Raw genomic sequence first — 16,854 nt, 5'->3', positions numbered from 1 at the left:
TTTCTGCTTAAAATGACAAGGAAATTTAGATAAACTGTACTTTTCACATTTAAAAACTACACTGTAAGGTGTCAAAATTTAAAAGTGAAAGTGTTACTTCCAGAGCAAAGCTGTTAAGTGTTGAAAAGAGAAACAGAGACAGCAAAACACTCAAAATAGCTGAAGATGGATCTTTTCAAGTTCATGAATAATACGTGGCATGGTTTCTTGCAACAGGACAGACACACATGATTCAGAGAGTTTATTTCTTTCTAAGAGTTTTTATTTGCTGTTTCCTAAAGCTATTGCAGTAAAATGTTGGAGAAAAAAAATCTGATTCTTTTTCCTATGCTGCTTTCCTTTTGGTACATTTGTGCCAGCATAAAGTGTCTAAACATGGAAAATACTTCCACAAGTTTAAACTGAAAAAGAGGTTTAAAAAAGACACTTCTAAACTTTCCTCTTATGTCCCTTTTATCTTTATAAAACCATTTTATATTTTTTGGTTTCAAATAAAGGAAACATTTATATGCAGTCTATTACCAAACTTTAGGAATGATCAATTTTTACTGCCTTCTCTGGCAGCAAGAAATGGAAGTTCGTTTCTTCTGTCATGAGCAACTGTGAGAGGTTGGTTGCAGTGCTGAAGAGGTCTTCAGTTTTGTCTTTTACTGACTAAATTTAGACATTTGGATTTGTGTTAAAACCTTCTTTGTTAGATTCAGCCAGATGGCAAATGACAATGAAATGTTAACAATCCGCTCCTCTTTCTTCTTCTGTCTTCCTTTTATTGCAGAATGTCTCCTCATTTCAGTGTAAAATCCTACTATTTACATGCAAGTTCACACGAGGGCTGTGCTTGTCCTGGAGTGGGAGGTTTCTCCATATGGAGTAGGAGAAATGTGTCATTTCAAAGCCCATTACCTTGATGGTGGGATGGAGCAGCAGCAATTTTTGGTGTAGTTTTCCTGCTATTAATGACTCTGAACATTTATCTTGCGATTTTGGTCACTCACATGTCTCTGTGTGGAGCTGGGTCACTACTCCCAAGCACTGGCCCACTGCCCCTGGAAGGAAGAGCTAAATTAGGGTTTGAGGCTTCCATGCCTGGCTATTTAAAGAACTTTTTGGAGAACGAGTGCAATGTGTATCTAGCAATCTAGCAATAGCTAGATCCTTAATGTCCTGAGGGAATGGATGGGAATAGTTATAGTTGCAGAATTATTCAGAATAATCAGAATATAAATGTCCTCAAGGAAGGTTTGGGAGAGAATCTCAAATATAAGCCAGGCACAGGGAGAATTCTCATGACAGGTGGTTTCTGTTTTAAATATATATATTAGTGCACACTGAGAAAAGTTAATATGTCACACATACACACTGAATTCTGTATTAAGTAACTTCAAGAAAACAAAGATAGGGTGAATGCAATGAAAACCTCTGTTTCTGAAAAAATACAGACTGGGGAAAATATGTCTGAAAAAAAAGATCTAATCAAAACTGAGATTCCTGATCAGATTTTTAATGGAAGGACAGTCTTTTGGAAAGTCAGCTCAATGTCTTAGATTTGTGCTCTCAGAAAATCTTGAATCCAGTCATTTGGCTCTTCTGCATTGAAGGGTGCTGACATTCTCTAAGGGACTCTCCCCCACCATAAGTACAGGACCACTCTAATAAGACATCAGATTGATACATGTAAAATGACAATGCATTTAATTCAAAGATGGCCCTCAAATTAGAGCTGGAAACCAGAAATACAGAATTTCTAGAATATAATAGCTTTTGTATCTCTTGCTACACTTCATCTGTGAAATGCATCCAGCTGGAAACTCGACCGAGAAATGTTTCATATTTGAGACCTGAAAGCAAAATATGAGCTGCAAATTCAGTAGACACATTTCATTGGTCCCTATTTTTGTTTGGTTTACACATTATGAATTAGATTTTTTATAAGTTAAACATGGATGCCCAGCTGTTATTTCTAGTGCAACATTACCACAGTGAACAGCCAATTCAAGTGAACTTGTCTTTGGAACAAGGGATCTCGAGCCATTCTTTTCCTTCACTTCACATGTATGTGAATATGCTGTTAGAGAGAAACACACCTTGATATTTTTTTTCTTCACTATTTATTCCAGGAAGGGTGGAAATGACAATTGATATAACTAATAGTTCAGCAGCGGGTTTTTCAAAGCTGGAATTGATCTCTTTTCTGTGTCATTCTGCAGCATAATGATTATTTTTACTATTTCCATTTTTCACATGGCAAAAATTATTAATTCTTTTGAGAATGCTGCTCCTTGTGCAATAAATTGTATATCTGTGGAAACTGAGTGGCTGTATGTTGAGAACCTTTTAAGTGACTATAATTCTTTATCAAGTTTTGAACTTGGTCACTATGCAAATTCACTCTATAATGAATAAAAGGGACTTCCATTTGCTTAAGTGTGTACAATGAACTGTCTTGGTTTGGCCCTTAGTGAACAGGGAGAGCCTGCAGTGCTAATTTGGTGTATAAATGTGAAATAAAACTTGGCACTGTGGTCATCACCATAGTGCCTTCCTCCTATTTTCTCTGCATGGCTCCTATTTTCCATATTACTGGCACTTTATGCCACCTAGGCACTGTAAGATCACACAGTTGGGACATCTCCTTTTTTTCTGTTCTTTAGGTTTTTATGTGCACTCAATCTTTCAGGCTTAGCTAAAAGTACTAAAAACCCATATAGCCCATACCTGACTGCATGTCCTTGTTTCAACTCTGCTAAACTTTACTGGGATTTCTGATCCTTTTCCAGTCCCAAAGGTACCAAATTTAATTGGACTCTCTTGCTGTATTTAAGCAAGCTTTCAAACAAAAAAAGTCACTCATACTCAGAGAAATGTTACATCTCTATGGATTCATAGCTATACTACATTGACTTGTCCTTTCTAAAACTTCCAGGTTTTACTATGACAATCCTTTTCTCTTGAATGAAAAGGGGAAAAAAGATCAATTTAGTGTTCACTTCAGTGTTTATGGAAATGGACCTATGTATCAGTCTGTGCTTGACTTTCTGCTCCCAATCTGCAAATGAAAACTGAGAGACAGGAGGCTGATTTTAAGAAAAGCAGTGGATGCCTTCACAAAAGGAAATCTGTTATGGTTGACACAATATGTTGGGACATTTTTCCATATACAGCAGACTTGCTTTGCAACAGGAATTTTTGGTCAGAAATCCTAGATATTTTCAACGTGATTTAGACTAGCAAATGAGCAGATCTAATTCTGAAAGTCATTAAGTCACTTTACTAAGTCATAGCAAAGAATTGTGATGCCTCATGTTAGACTTAGGCACCTCTATTGGCATGTGACTCCTATCATGGTGCTTAAAGAAACACCTTGTCAGAGCTGTATCACATTTTAATAATTTTACCTGGTGTTGCAGTCTGGTTTTTAAGTCATAAAGGTCATAATCCAGATGCTTTAAAATGAAACCATTGTACCAGCCTGCTGCACAAGATTTTTATACATATTTATATGTAGAATATAAAAGACATTTTTGGGGTGTGGTGGAATGGAGTGTTGCAAGACATACATCTTAAAATGCCTTAATCTTCTCTGTATTTTTCATTTAGAAAGTACTGTATGTGCCATATGTCCCCCTTCCTAAAAAATAGGTTTTTTTCCTCAGTTTTCGTAATTTTTGTTCATTAACTTCTACTGGAATCAGAAATTCCTATTAATTGAAAATATTATTTCTAATATTTCAAGAAAGTATTTTGTAATGAACTTGTTAAGAAACTGTCTATTCAACTCTTTGAAAAATGCATTTTAGAAAATATTGGTGGGAACTGTACAAATGGCAGAGTACAATGGGTGAGACAAATGCAGACAAACAGCATGAACATCCACCTTTTAGATTTTTTCTCCTCCCACTCACCTTTATATTCCACAATGGGTGGAAAAAACGGTCATTTTTCCTCCTTTCAGCCCAGCAGCATAACATCTAAAATTACAACATATTTCTTCATAGTTTTGCATGCAAAGTGCCTAGATACATTCCTATATTAATTACTAAGAAATATGTACTATTAACAGATGGAGAAACAAATACTTATCTGGCAATTTCCATTTTTTCCTGGATAAACCAGGAATATTTCCTTTTTCATTATGCAACTTCCATTAAATCTCCACCTGTAATAATTTGCTGTGGTGTTAACAGGTTATTTTCTAGAGGAAATAAATTTATATAAAGTAAACACAGACAAAACCTTTCAGGATATGTCTTAGCTGTACTTAAGCACCTATTGCAGATGTATTTCAATTCTATGAATGCAGCCAATAAAACCTGTGCTCTGTAAGAACAATCAGCAAAGTATTTATTATGCAGGTTTATAAGACAATAAACTTTAATTTAAAGAACTGATATTTCCTCAGAAAAAAGTTTGTTGTCTGGAGAACCTGATAAGGAAAAAAATAATTTCTGATCAGATGCTTGAGGCAAGCAACAGCAGTAAATAATCTTTTTTTACAGTAATGGTGGGGAACAAAATTGTAATTACAGCTGCAATGTTTGATGAGTATATGGGCTGATTTCACTGAAAACAATTTTTTTTTCCTTTTTAGTTTAGATAGAAATATGTTTGAGAATCATATTCAGAGTTTGAACTTTGGTAGGGTATGAGTAATAATATTTTGATGCACTTTAAAAATGGAGAAAATTATATAAAGATAATAAATAGTAGAAATATATAAACATAAAGAAGGTAGAATGTGATTTAATTTTAGCAATACCTAGACATTTCCTACTAATGAATTAAAAATCAGAAGATTTTATTATGATCATGGGCTGCTGAGCTTCAATGTAATTGTTTGAGTTTTAATAGCAGCCTGCATCTACTCATGTGCTGTGCAATTCTAAGACTTCCAATGGGATTTTGACATTTTCTGTTACTCCTTTCTAGATTGTTTATTGCTTTACTGACATTTTACCCACTATATATTTAGTAGGAAAACACAGTTCAATATATTTCTGTGAAATTAAAGAGCAAACAGTCTTGAGAAATAGTTGTGACTGAATACTGTAAAAAAATTTTTTAAGGTTGTGGCAATTAAATTTCCAGATGCAAGGAAGGCACTGAAAGCTGGGCTTATAAACCCTGCACACCTTTAAAGTGCTTGCAAATCTGACAAAAACAAGCAAAAAACAACACAATTGTCTTGAAGTTGCTGCAACCTCAGGCTTCCTAACTGCAGGCATTGTGGTAGAACTGTTATGGTATAGAGACTGTTGGAAACCAATCTATTTCTTATCTCAGATTTTGTATGTGAATATGTAGATACACACTCACACATCTATATTGCAAATATATTTTTGCAGTCAGGAAAACCCAGAATTTACTTATATTGTCCAGAAAGTAACTGGTATAAAACTCTCAGAACAAGCAACATTAAAATGAATTTATATGCAGAAGGAAGGGGTGGGGGGAGAAATCAACAATCATTAATTTATTTAAGCTAAAATGGCAAGAATGGTGATCTGCTGGTTTGAAGAGAGTTTCAACTGAAGGGCTCCCAGACCCTTTTACATATAAGCTAAATGACACAACAGTGCAAGCTTGGCTTCATCTTCTGGCAGAGGAATTCATGAGAAAACGTAGCCAGGCTTTACAAAGCAATGAGGCTCCATTTTGTGTTACTGTCTCCACTGGCAGAGTAAGAGGCTTCTGAGCTTATTCACAGTGCACTTCCTTTTGGTAGGGAACAGTAGGGCTCTTTTCTGTGTAGGGCAATTAATGCAGCCAGAAGCTCTTATTATTCAGGGGAAAAAAAAACCCAAAAAATCCCCAGAAGATAATTCATGTGAACTTGTGCACCTGCATAATTAACAAATTCTAAAAAAGAGAAAAGCATGGTTAGAGTAGATGCCTCTGCAAATACCCGGGGGGTGGAATGGACAAAACAGATAACTATATCTTTTAAATGGTCTTTATCTACTACAAATGGAAACAAAAGAAGCCCACAGAAAACACAGAGAATCGGTGAAAGAACGTAAGAAGACAGAGTCAGTTTTGTAACTGCTACAAATGTTTCGTGTTGCTTCTTTTTCCTTCTTTGGGAAAAATTTCTCATTGCAGTGGATCTGAAGGGGAAGATGTAGAGAATGTATTCAATTTTTTTTAAAAGGGGCTAAGTGTAATTTATAAAGTAGAGAATTTGGGAAATATGTATCATTTAGGACAAATGATAACAAAATTTTTGAATGAGAGTAGATGTGAAATGTGCACCAGGAGACAGGTTTGCTAATCTAGTCCTGGTTAATAAATGTATTTCTTCTACTGCAACTCACCAGTTTCTTGATCTGAGTTGTTTCTAATTCATTTTTTGTGTCTGATGAGAATAGTTAATGTAAAATGATTTAGGTTTGTTTGGTTTTATTATTGTTTGCTGAAAAATTCAGGATCCATGGCTAAATAATTCACAAAATTCAAGCCAAATTCAAATCAAATAATCCTATCGGGGAAAAGAAAATGGGGAATAAGCAAAACATTCAGTATTAAAATCCTTGAAATTCAATATAAAATTTGAAAGGAATTCATTTAACACAGAAAATAATAGAAATTGTATAAAAATTAAAATAGTTAAACTGTAATACAGAAATAAATTTCTTTTTCAGTAGAACTCTGCTCTGGCTTTTTTGGCAAGAAATACATTAAGAAGTTAAACTAAGGTCAATTAAAACTAAGTTTCTTCAAATATCCCTTCAGTCAGAAACTTAAAGTTATTCAGCATACTTTACATCTAAGTCCCAGGGACGTTTTATTGCTTCAAGTTAAGAAATCACTCAAGCATTTTTGAACTTTTTACACTTAACAATTTGATTGAATATATATGCACACTGGTCATTTATTTGAACACTTTAAACCTTTACTATGCTTAGAAATACTTGTTTATTTTCCTGTGGTTGGCACCTACTGCCTAGTAAGAAGCCATGTAATTAATCAACAAATTAAAGGTTCTTTTTAGGTCAATGCTTTGCAAAAAATATTTTCGTTTAGTTCAAAATTTTTTAAATTAGTTTTATTGTCAAATTGGCTGCAAGACTGTTCCAGTATTCAAGTGTCACTTTGTACTTTACGTTCAGGCTCCCTCAGATCCATTTTGCTTTCACCATCTGTTTTGACAGCAAAGTTCTTCATGGCATAATTTTTCATATTTGGTTTTTATATCCAAGATCCCACTTGGAACAAGTCCCTTAAAGTGAGCAGTTGTTTTGCTGGCAAACAGTAGCAGAGATTGGTGATGGAACACATAAGCAATAGTTTGGGCAAAGTGCAATTTAAACTTTTTTAAAAAAGCTCGATTATATTTCTAGTTCGCTGTTCTCTCAAGCAAAGGAAATCAATGAATAAATACTAATGAAGCATTTCTAGTAGGTAGAATTCTTGTGTTTTCTTTTTGCATTGCAGTGAATTTCCTTGAGTGGCTCAGCTGCCCATGGGGAAGAAGGAGAATAGAAACACAAGTAAGCACCAGTAATGTATTAGCATAATAGCTGAGCTTGAAAAGTATGTGGGTTTTGCAGAGTGATGTCACATAATTTATCGATGGATTAATAAATGCTGGTGGAACATTTTTATTGCTCTGTGGCCACAAATAGCATGAGTGTGGTCAGTGTAAACAAACATGAAGTACAGGGGCATAAAAAGGGAGAAGAGAGTTCTGGGAGGGACCATCGTGGGCAGCAATCCTGTGCTGGAAGTAATCCATGTATAAAATCATCATTAGACAGATGGTCTGTGCTGGCATACAGCTGGAAGAAGCCCTTAATAGGACAGGGCATCAGGGCTAAGTAGAGGGGAGGGAAGGAAACAAAGCAGGAAAATAGGAAATGCAGCATTGTTTTTTTTCCATGGGAAAGCCAAAAAACCTCTATTTTCAGAAACTATGGTGCAATATACACTGTCTAGAATTCTTGCAGATATTTGGCATTTGGATAAGCAGTGTGACAGGTATGAATAATTATGCTTGAATCGAGGTTACCAATAAGTCTCCCAAACCCCACTAATGACTTTTGATTTTAAGTGAGATTTTATATTTGAATTGTCATTTTCGTTATACTTCAGGAATCATACCAATTCCCAAGAGATGAACACAGTAAAATAACCTTCAGCTTGATATCAGCTGAGGTGTCTGTCCATGGCAGATTGATGGAATTGAGAGGTGTTAAGAGCAATGGACAGAGGACTAGGTATGAAGGAAGGGGGAGATGTCCCTCCTTAATGAGAAGGACTGTGGGATTTTAGCTGAATTGTTCTTATTCATGGTGTCTCAGGAAGGATGTGTTTGTCAGGCTTCAGGTGATTTAAGAGAGGTAGGCTTAGAGAAAGGACACACACATATCAGCAGAATTGCTGTCCCCAGCCCATAAATAAACCTGCAGAACAATAAACCTTCTTTTAAATGGAAAAGCAGGTCTTTTTCTGTTGAGGGAGTAGGTAACTGGGAGGAGCTCTAGTTGATAGCTTACTTCAGCCCAGCAGACTAAGAGCAGCTGACAAAATCAGGTAATCTGTGTGGAGACAGAATCACTACATGCACCTTTTCTTTACAAGATTTCAACTAATTAGGGCCACAGAAAAACCATCAATTTCTGAACACCAAATTTTATAAGGGAATCTATGATTAAATGCTGACTTTGGAGGTTTTTTGCTGATGAGTTTTCCAGTCTGAATATCCCTATCTTTTCTTTCCCTAGGAAAGTCCTTTTCTAAATAGAAGTGTGAATGAATGCCTGTATTTCTAAGCCACTGACCAAACCTTTACTAGGAAAATTCAAGGACCAGCAATTAAAGTGAACAAATTTGTGGGAAAATTGCTTACCAAACCAAATAAATTTTGTCACCAAAATCTGGAAATATGACTACTTGAATTGCTTTAATAGCTGAGAAAGGGGATGATCTAAATCACACATACTTTTGGTTGTGCCCAAGAACTTAAGTAATTCAGAACACTTGTTTCATAACATTTAGGAAAGGAGAAATTGTTTAATATAAGTTTAGTCAACTCTCAAAATGCATGATAGAATAGTAAATTTTGGCTTTTGCAAGATGTACTTTCAGACCTAAATTTTAAATTTAAGTAAGAAAAGGTCTCCACTGAAGTGGATATTTTAGTTCTCGGGGGAAAATTGACCGGATCTTAGTGTGGGAAAATTCTGTTTCGCTTCCTACCTTCTTTCCTAGTGAATTTGCAACTAGTGCTGTTTTCCTTATTAAGTAGTATAAAAATGTTCCCATTTCCCATGGTTGCAGTCCAATATTAACTTTTCCCCTCAACATTTGACCAGTACTGAGTCCTATAGTGTCCCTATATGTTGTTTGGATTCACCATTTCAAGTTTCTTATAAATATTTGTTTCTTTAACTTGTAATTTTTAATACTAAGGTTTACCTTCCAGAAATACCAAAAAATACATAATGAATTCAAATAAAATATAAATATTGTTGGAAGTGGAAATATCAGAGGGGTTTAGCCCAAGTAAGGACTGCAAATTGCAATGTCTAAGATCCTGTTGCATTCTCCTGTGGCCATGAGCACAACTGGAGAATAAACTCTGAATTATTGAGCGCTGTGGTAACTCTGGCTTCATCTGGAAATTTTAAGAGCTGTGGCAGTAGTACACAGTCTCCAAAAGAAGGTCTAAGTAGATAGAGGTAGTTATGGCATCATCAATAGGGATTTAAATACAAGGAAGTTGGAGATGTGAGTCTGAAAGCTCTTTTATTTATTACAACTCTGTTGCGCACTTAATGCTTTGAGAAGGATTTTATTACTTTCTAAAAGCAGTTGCACATTAAATCTTTAACTTCTGTCCTGCTTGAATATAAGCATCTTCTCCACTGGGCAGGAGTTCAACAAGACAGAGACAAGAGAACTTTGAAGCTTTAGATGATACGATGACTGCTCCAAACTATCTCCAAACCTGCACTTCCAGTACACAAATTTACAGTTCACAGATTTACCTTAAGAGTGCTGATGAGAATTCCATGTTAATGCTTAGGATTTTTCTTCCTTTTCTTTATGCTCCATCACATTTTCCTGAATTCACTTTATGCCCTAACTTCCTTCATTCAAGCTTGCAAGCCAAAATTAAGCGAGTTTTGTGTTAAAGAGCAGTTGCCTGTCTCCCTGGGAAGCAGAACACAACCACTGTAATGCTCAACTGGAGGTATTCCATAGTAAGTTTATATCAGCAATCACCACCTAGCCAGAGCTTACAGGGAGTTTAGCTTTGGTTAATTGTCTTCCAAAAAGAAGTAAGAGGAAAAAAAACCTGGAGGTTGCTCTCATGGACAGGAAAAATACTGCCAGAAGATACAACTGAAAACAAAAAAAGGTGTCAGGAAAAAAAAAATCTCCCTTTCTCAGCTATGCTAAAAGCCATTTCTTCAGCTCTTTGCTCTACAAATCTTTAAAATATTGCTGCAAATATTCTTCCCCCTAGAAAAATATCGATGAAAGATCTAAACCCAAAATATTTCACTTTGAAAAGTTACCTTGCTGCTCTCTGGGACTATAATTCAGCAATTGTGTTTCCATTCTCTTGTCCATTATGGTCTTAAGTTGGGTTATATCTCCTGTGGTACCTATCTGTCAGTCCTCGTACAGATTTGGTGATTATAGTTGATCATGGGGAATATGTGCATGGAAGTGAAGCTCTCTACAGACAATGAAAACATTGAGAAGAAGAAAAATAGGTCCCCTGAGGTATTATAACTGTAAATTTCTGTTGGCAAAATCTTTTAATGAATTAAAAATGAATCCATGGAAAGCTAGCAATTTCTGTTTTAAAACGTGGTTTTAGTAGGAACCTGGTGTTTTTACTGAAGAGCTGTTTAGCAAGCTGATTGGAAATATGTGACCTAAAATTTATTTTGTGCTTGGAGATGTTACAAGATGTAGGTGCCAAGACACGATCCAGAAATTATCTGTGTCTACTCTGTCAGGGGAACATAACCAGTTGCTGAGCCCCAGATATGGCACTTTTTTCTCTCTTGGTGGTTTCACAGAGCCTTCTCCACTGACCAGAGAGCATCGATGGTGAAATTCTTCATGAAGAACTGGAGGAGAGTGAATTATCTTTCTTGTTGCTTCTGCATAGGGCCTTTCTGAGCATTTGGGGGGTGTGTGTTTGTGAGTGGAAGGGGATTGGAAACAAAGAGTAGCCAAAAGATTTGTACTGATCTGCTTATGACACTAAGTTGAGCTACCTTTACTATGCCTTTACTTGTGTCGCAGGTATGCCCGTTTCTCCTGAGGTCTCAGTCACTGAAAATAGCTTGTATGAGAAGAAAAAAATTGCCAAAACTTGGAAAATTCCCATTGATGCAAATTCCCATCATATTTTTTTTTTTGTCCTACTTGTCAGACGCATACACTGCTTATATGTCAATTGAGGATAGACCACAACAGGAAGCAGTGATCTGTAGCACTTATCCTGTCTTCAAATAGATCATTGACACGACTGGGTTGTTTAAAGAATCATTTGTCTTCCAGGATCTTCTAGGATGCTGGAGAAATGTGCCTGAATTGATTATTTTAATGTTACTGAGAATTAATTGCAATATTTATGGTGTATTAGGGTACCTAGAGCCTGGTACATCTCCCTTTCAGTAGTTCTTTAAAAGAAAGTAGAATACAACATATATTGATGTCTTTAGACCTCTTCTTATTTGCATACTTAAAAAATAATTGTTGTTGTCTCAAACATCACTGGCCAATTTCAAGTCTAATTAAGCTTAAGCCTTCTGTGTCTTCTTCCTGCACAAATGCACCTCAGCTCTGTGCTCTGTCTGCAAATCCTGACCTTGCTTCCAAAGATGGTACAATTTCTTTTTCCTCTTGAGCATCACAGGATGTTCCTTCCCTGTTCAGCCAAGCTGGTCATCTGCTCAGCTCACTTGATTTACAACACAGTGGAATTGCCTGGGATTGTAATATTAAGGAAGTAAACAGGCAAATTTATTTTTATCTTTCTGGAGTCCTAATGAGTGTAAGTTACTTAGAGCTGATTGTCTCTTCAAGTTCTCATAACCAGAAGCAAAGATAACATCCTCCCCAGGCAGGTTTGGGCCACCTTCAACGATCACAGAATCACAGAATGGATAGGCTTGAAAGGGACCATGAGGTCATCTGATCCAATAAGTGTCACTCAGAGCAGATAACTCAGGATTGTGTCTGTACAGCTTTTGAATATCTGCAATGAGGGAGATTCCACAACTTCTTTGGGCAATCTGTTCCCCAGTCACCCTCACTGTACTGAAGTTCTCATCATCATTCAGATGGAACCTCCTTGTGCATTAGTTTGTCCCTGTTCCATTTTGTCCTGTTACTCAGCGCACCAAAAAGAGCCTGGATCCATCTTCTTGACACCTGCCCTTCAAATACTCATATATATTGAGGAGGTCTCCTCTCAGTCTTCTCTTCAGGAGAAGCAGGCCCAGTTCCTCCAGCCTTTTCTCGTAAGTGAGGTGCTCAAGTTCTCTGGTCACCTTCATAGCCCTCCACTGAACCTGCTCCAGGAGCTCCATGTCTCTCTTGCCCTGAGGAGCCCAGAATTGGACACAGCACTCCAGATGTGCCTCACCAGGGCTGAGTAGAGGGGCAGCATCACCTCCCTTGACCTGCTGGCAATTCTATTCCTAAAGCTCCCCACGATCCCACTGGCCTTCTTTGCCCCAGGGGCACCCTTCTGGCTCATGGACAGCTTGTTGTCCACCAGCACCCCCAGGACCTTTTCTGCCAAGCTGCTCCCCACAAGGTCAGCCCTGAGCCTGTGCTGGTGCCTGGGGTTGTTCCTCCTCAGGTGCAGGATCACACACAGAAAACTACAGAAATCAAGCATTTTGTAGTCTGTGGGAAGTTTTATTTAGCTGATTTAATCAACTTGCTGTTCTAGGTCTTTGGGTGGTATGTTTATGCCCAAAATTTAAATTAACAGGGATTCAGGTACATAACAGTATTACCATAGCATGCAATGGCTTTGCCACCGCAAGAACACCATCAGCAAAGGACTGCATTTGTTTTCAGTCAGGGCTATCATGGCCCTAAACGTATGTGTGGCCCTTTAAGAGATCCCTGGATAAGGTTAATGTTTCAGAGAGGATAAACTGGAAAGATCAGATAATGACCTTAGTGTTAGAGAGGCTTAAGGTTTTAGCATTAGAGTAGATACAGAGACCACAAATAAAGGATTATAGTTATGAAGCATCATAATGGAATTGAGCAATGTCAGAAAATGCCTTAAAAATCAAGACAATATCATAAACTATGGAACTAAAAATGGATGAGCCTGCCTTTTTTGTCCATGAGTTTACAATCCTTTGCAAATTTTGCTTGCCAGTAACAGTATTTAATTTTTAACCTGGTTAAATCAGGTCTGTTGCAATTTTAATTCCAATCCAGCCATTTGGGAGCTATTTTGTATTGCCTTGCAAGTGTTTTTTTCTCTCTCTCTTTTTTTTTTTTTCTTCTGTAAAACCCAGCAGGTAATTCAAGATGGAAATTAACTTTGGTTACCTATTTCTCTGGGCTGCAAAAATGCCCTCCTAGAACTATCAGGTTTGTAAGTACATATAAAGACTTATTATTCATTAACTATAGAAATCTAAAATCAAACAAGAAATTATTAAGTTTTTTCTCTTCTCAGTTCTTCATCATTTGCTAGACACGAATTAGTGAGGACACACATAATGAAAGAGTGTCTGAGTTTCTATTTGTGTGAGTTTGCTGAACTCTATTGCATTCAACAGACCTGTAACAACCATCCCATATGAGAAAAAACCCCAATCTTTCCATATAGATTATCTGTTCAATGCTTTTTTCTTTTATTATTGATTTTAAACGGGGAAACAGCCATCATTCATGCTTGTTGTCTTTCTAAAAGCTGAAAACACATCACCTGTAAAACACACTTTGAAATAACTCTGCCCTTTTTTATATCTGGAAACTCTACAGGGATCAGTTATCTATAGCTACCAGGTTCACATTCCTTTTTACTTTTTTTTCAGAATAGGGTAAATTTGAACAGTCTGAATAGTTTAAGAGCACATTATCATTACAATTTAGAGGCAAACCAGAGGGGGGATGCACTATAGAATAGCCAATCCTGACACCATGTCTCAGCAGTCTAGGTGGTAGCTTATTGATCTTACTGTACATAAGAGACCAGGACTTGATTTCCCAGATCACTAGTTGAGAATTGAAACACAGGGTAATTAGCAGCCAGTTTTCAGATCTCAGTTTACTGAGCAAGCAAGTTAGAATAGTTCTCTCCTGGGAAGATGGGAAAACAAGTGAGGGAAATCAGAGGAATAGTTTCTGGATTGCATCTCAGGGAAAAACTAGCAAATCTGATTTACAGTGTCTGTGGCTGAATTTCTACAATTTATGGCACTAGGCAATACTTATTGTGAATGCCATAAACTTAAAAATTTCTACACTTGTGCCCTGACAAATGTGATTTCATGCAGCTGTAAGCATCTTTTGGGGGGGGGGGGGTTACTTTATCACACCAAGACAGATCAGAATTACTTATTTGTGTTGACTGAAGCAGTATGCCAGGATTCCTACCACCAAATATTCATGGGAATGTTTGACAGCTGCTGCCTGGCGAATTCCAACACAGTGATTCACTTCTTTGTTTTCCAGAGCTTCTCTGGGGCTGAAGTTTGCATGCCCAGGTTACACTTCACTGCCTGTGAAAATTCAGAGTGCCATTTGGGAGCCCAGCCTTATTGAAGCTATTGGAAGTTTTGCCACTGACTCATCGGAGCCAGGAATTTGCCCACAGTTTACAGAATCATATCAGAAGACCTTTTGTTTCTTTGTTTGTTTGTTTTCTCTGTCTTATAAACCAAACCTGCCTGGTCCTTATAGTAAGCCACAAGACCAGTATGACCCTGCATGTTTAAAACCACAACTCATTACTACAAAGTTTGCCTTTACAAACAGAGAGATGTGCAAAAAGCATCTTCAAGCCAATTCTAACTGGTAGATTGACCCACCAATGATTGTATTTGCTGGATTCTCTGAAAATGAAGTCTATTAAATGCGCAAGTAATAAAATAAGGATACCATGTGCATCATTTTAGTGTTGTGATCTTTGGGTTTGGTGCTTGTTTTGGGATTTTAGGGAGTTTTTTTTTTTTCCTCTCAAGATGTATATTGGTATATCATTTGAGAGCAACTGTGAGTTACAGGAGGAAAAGTGTATTTTTGAAATGTTCTCAGATTATGAGATTTCTTGCACTGCCTCCTTGCTTATGCTCTTTACTTCTGAAGCTCTGCATCTCTGTAAATTCAGCCAATTATATTTTGATGCATAAACAGTTGCCTGATTGCTCTGCATCCTCATTTTCCTGTGTGATGGATTGAATGTATGGCAGCTGTCCCCAGAGGCCATCCTGAAAAGAAGATGTTGCAGATCATGAGTTTATCCAAGTGAATAAAACTGAAAATATCTCATAAGTACACAGAATTTTTTTTTTTTTTTTAATTTCTTGTTAGTAAAGAGAGATTAACATACAATAGTATCTGTCACATAGGGGAAACTTCTTAAAATACCTGAGCCCATTTTAAAAATGTGGAAGTTGGGACATGCGTTGTGTACTGATAGCAGGGTGTCACCATGGACACCAACAGAGAAAAGTCAAATATGATGAAAGAGAGAAAAGAGAAAAAGAAGATGTAGTATCCATGACAACAAGTAGAAAAGAGTAAGACTTAAAAAAGTTTAAATCCCCATTCTTGTCTCTATTATCAAAATGAAATTTGCAAAGTTAGACACACATACAACATTATTTCTGTGTAGCTGGATTTTGTGCAAGTAGTCGGTGTCAGGCAGGTACAGAGGAGGTTCGGATGGTGCATGGATGTCTCCTGTTGTTTTTGTGTATCCCTGGAGTGATTTGTGTGACACCAAATGGCAGCTGGATGGACAGTGGAGATCAGATCCAGTTATCTTTGTATGGACATATGCACATACACGAGCCTGTCTTCAGCCCGAGTGTCTGCTCTGGCACATTGCAAATGTGGGTAACTGCCTGTAAATTCAGTATGATCTGAAGTAAAACAATGTGGGATGAAGAGATGAGCTGAATGGACTAAGAAATGCTGTTTTCTTCTCATGTGACAGGAGCTTTCCTTTTGAAGCTGGAGTGTGCAGTTTGAAGCAAGTGCAAGGGACAGAAAGAGTGACAGAAAAAGCCCAGAGGAGACTGTACATTTATGTCTCTGTGAAATATTTTGAGCAGCCCTCCACACACACAAATGGAACTGGTTTGCATTTGCTTCATCATATTTGATTTTACCTTTTGGAGCTCTAGCATGTAGTCCATGTGATGTTGTAATGCCCTCCTGCAGGGTTTTGAGACTTGAACTGATGTAATGGTGAATGTATCATTGCAGAATTTATCTCCTAAAATGTAACTCTTCAGCAAAAGATGTTTTTATACAAGTAGAAATAATGAGATTTTTCTATTTTTTTTTTAACATTACACTCCATGTCATTGTAGAAATACTTAAAAATATTATTCAGTAAAGAAAGGTTACATTAAAATTTGCTGGTGTTGAATTCAGGAATATGCAGCAAACCTCCTAAAAACATTTGTGAAAGATGGGGTTCTCTTATGTTCAGTGAGAGCTTGCATCCTCAAACAGCATGGAACAAGAGAACATTTTTATTTAAATTCCAACTGTGTCCCTCCAAAACCTAGGTCCAGTATTTAAGTAGATTTAAGATACTGATTAGTACAATTTTCAGGATATTTTTTGATGTATTTTATAGTCTAGGGCTTGTGTTCACATGAGCTTGCAAAAATGTTAATGAAA

At 36.9% G+C, this 16,854-nt stretch overlaps 1 long non-coding RNA gene across 1 annotated transcript; it reads left to right on the top strand.

The window, feature by feature from the left end:
• Window positions 1-5,882: 5,882 nt before the first annotated feature.
• LOC125323787 lies at window positions 5,883-15,087 on the top strand. Its single transcript, XR_007202647.1, has 3 exons — window positions 5,883-6,013; window positions 7,432-7,487; window positions 14,674-15,087. It is a non-coding gene; the product is annotated as an uncharacterized LOC125323787 (long non-coding RNA).
• The last annotated feature ends 1,767 nt before the right edge of the window (window positions 15,088-16,854 follow it).

Source organism: Corvus hawaiiensis, chromosome 3, assembly GCF_020740725.1.
Source record: "Corvus hawaiiensis isolate bCorHaw1 chromosome 3, bCorHaw1.pri.cur, whole genome shotgun sequence".
Taxonomy (NCBI): Eukaryota; Metazoa; Chordata; class Aves; order Passeriformes; family Corvidae; genus Corvus; species Corvus hawaiiensis.
This window is presented reverse-complemented; position numbering and strand designations above follow the sequence as displayed.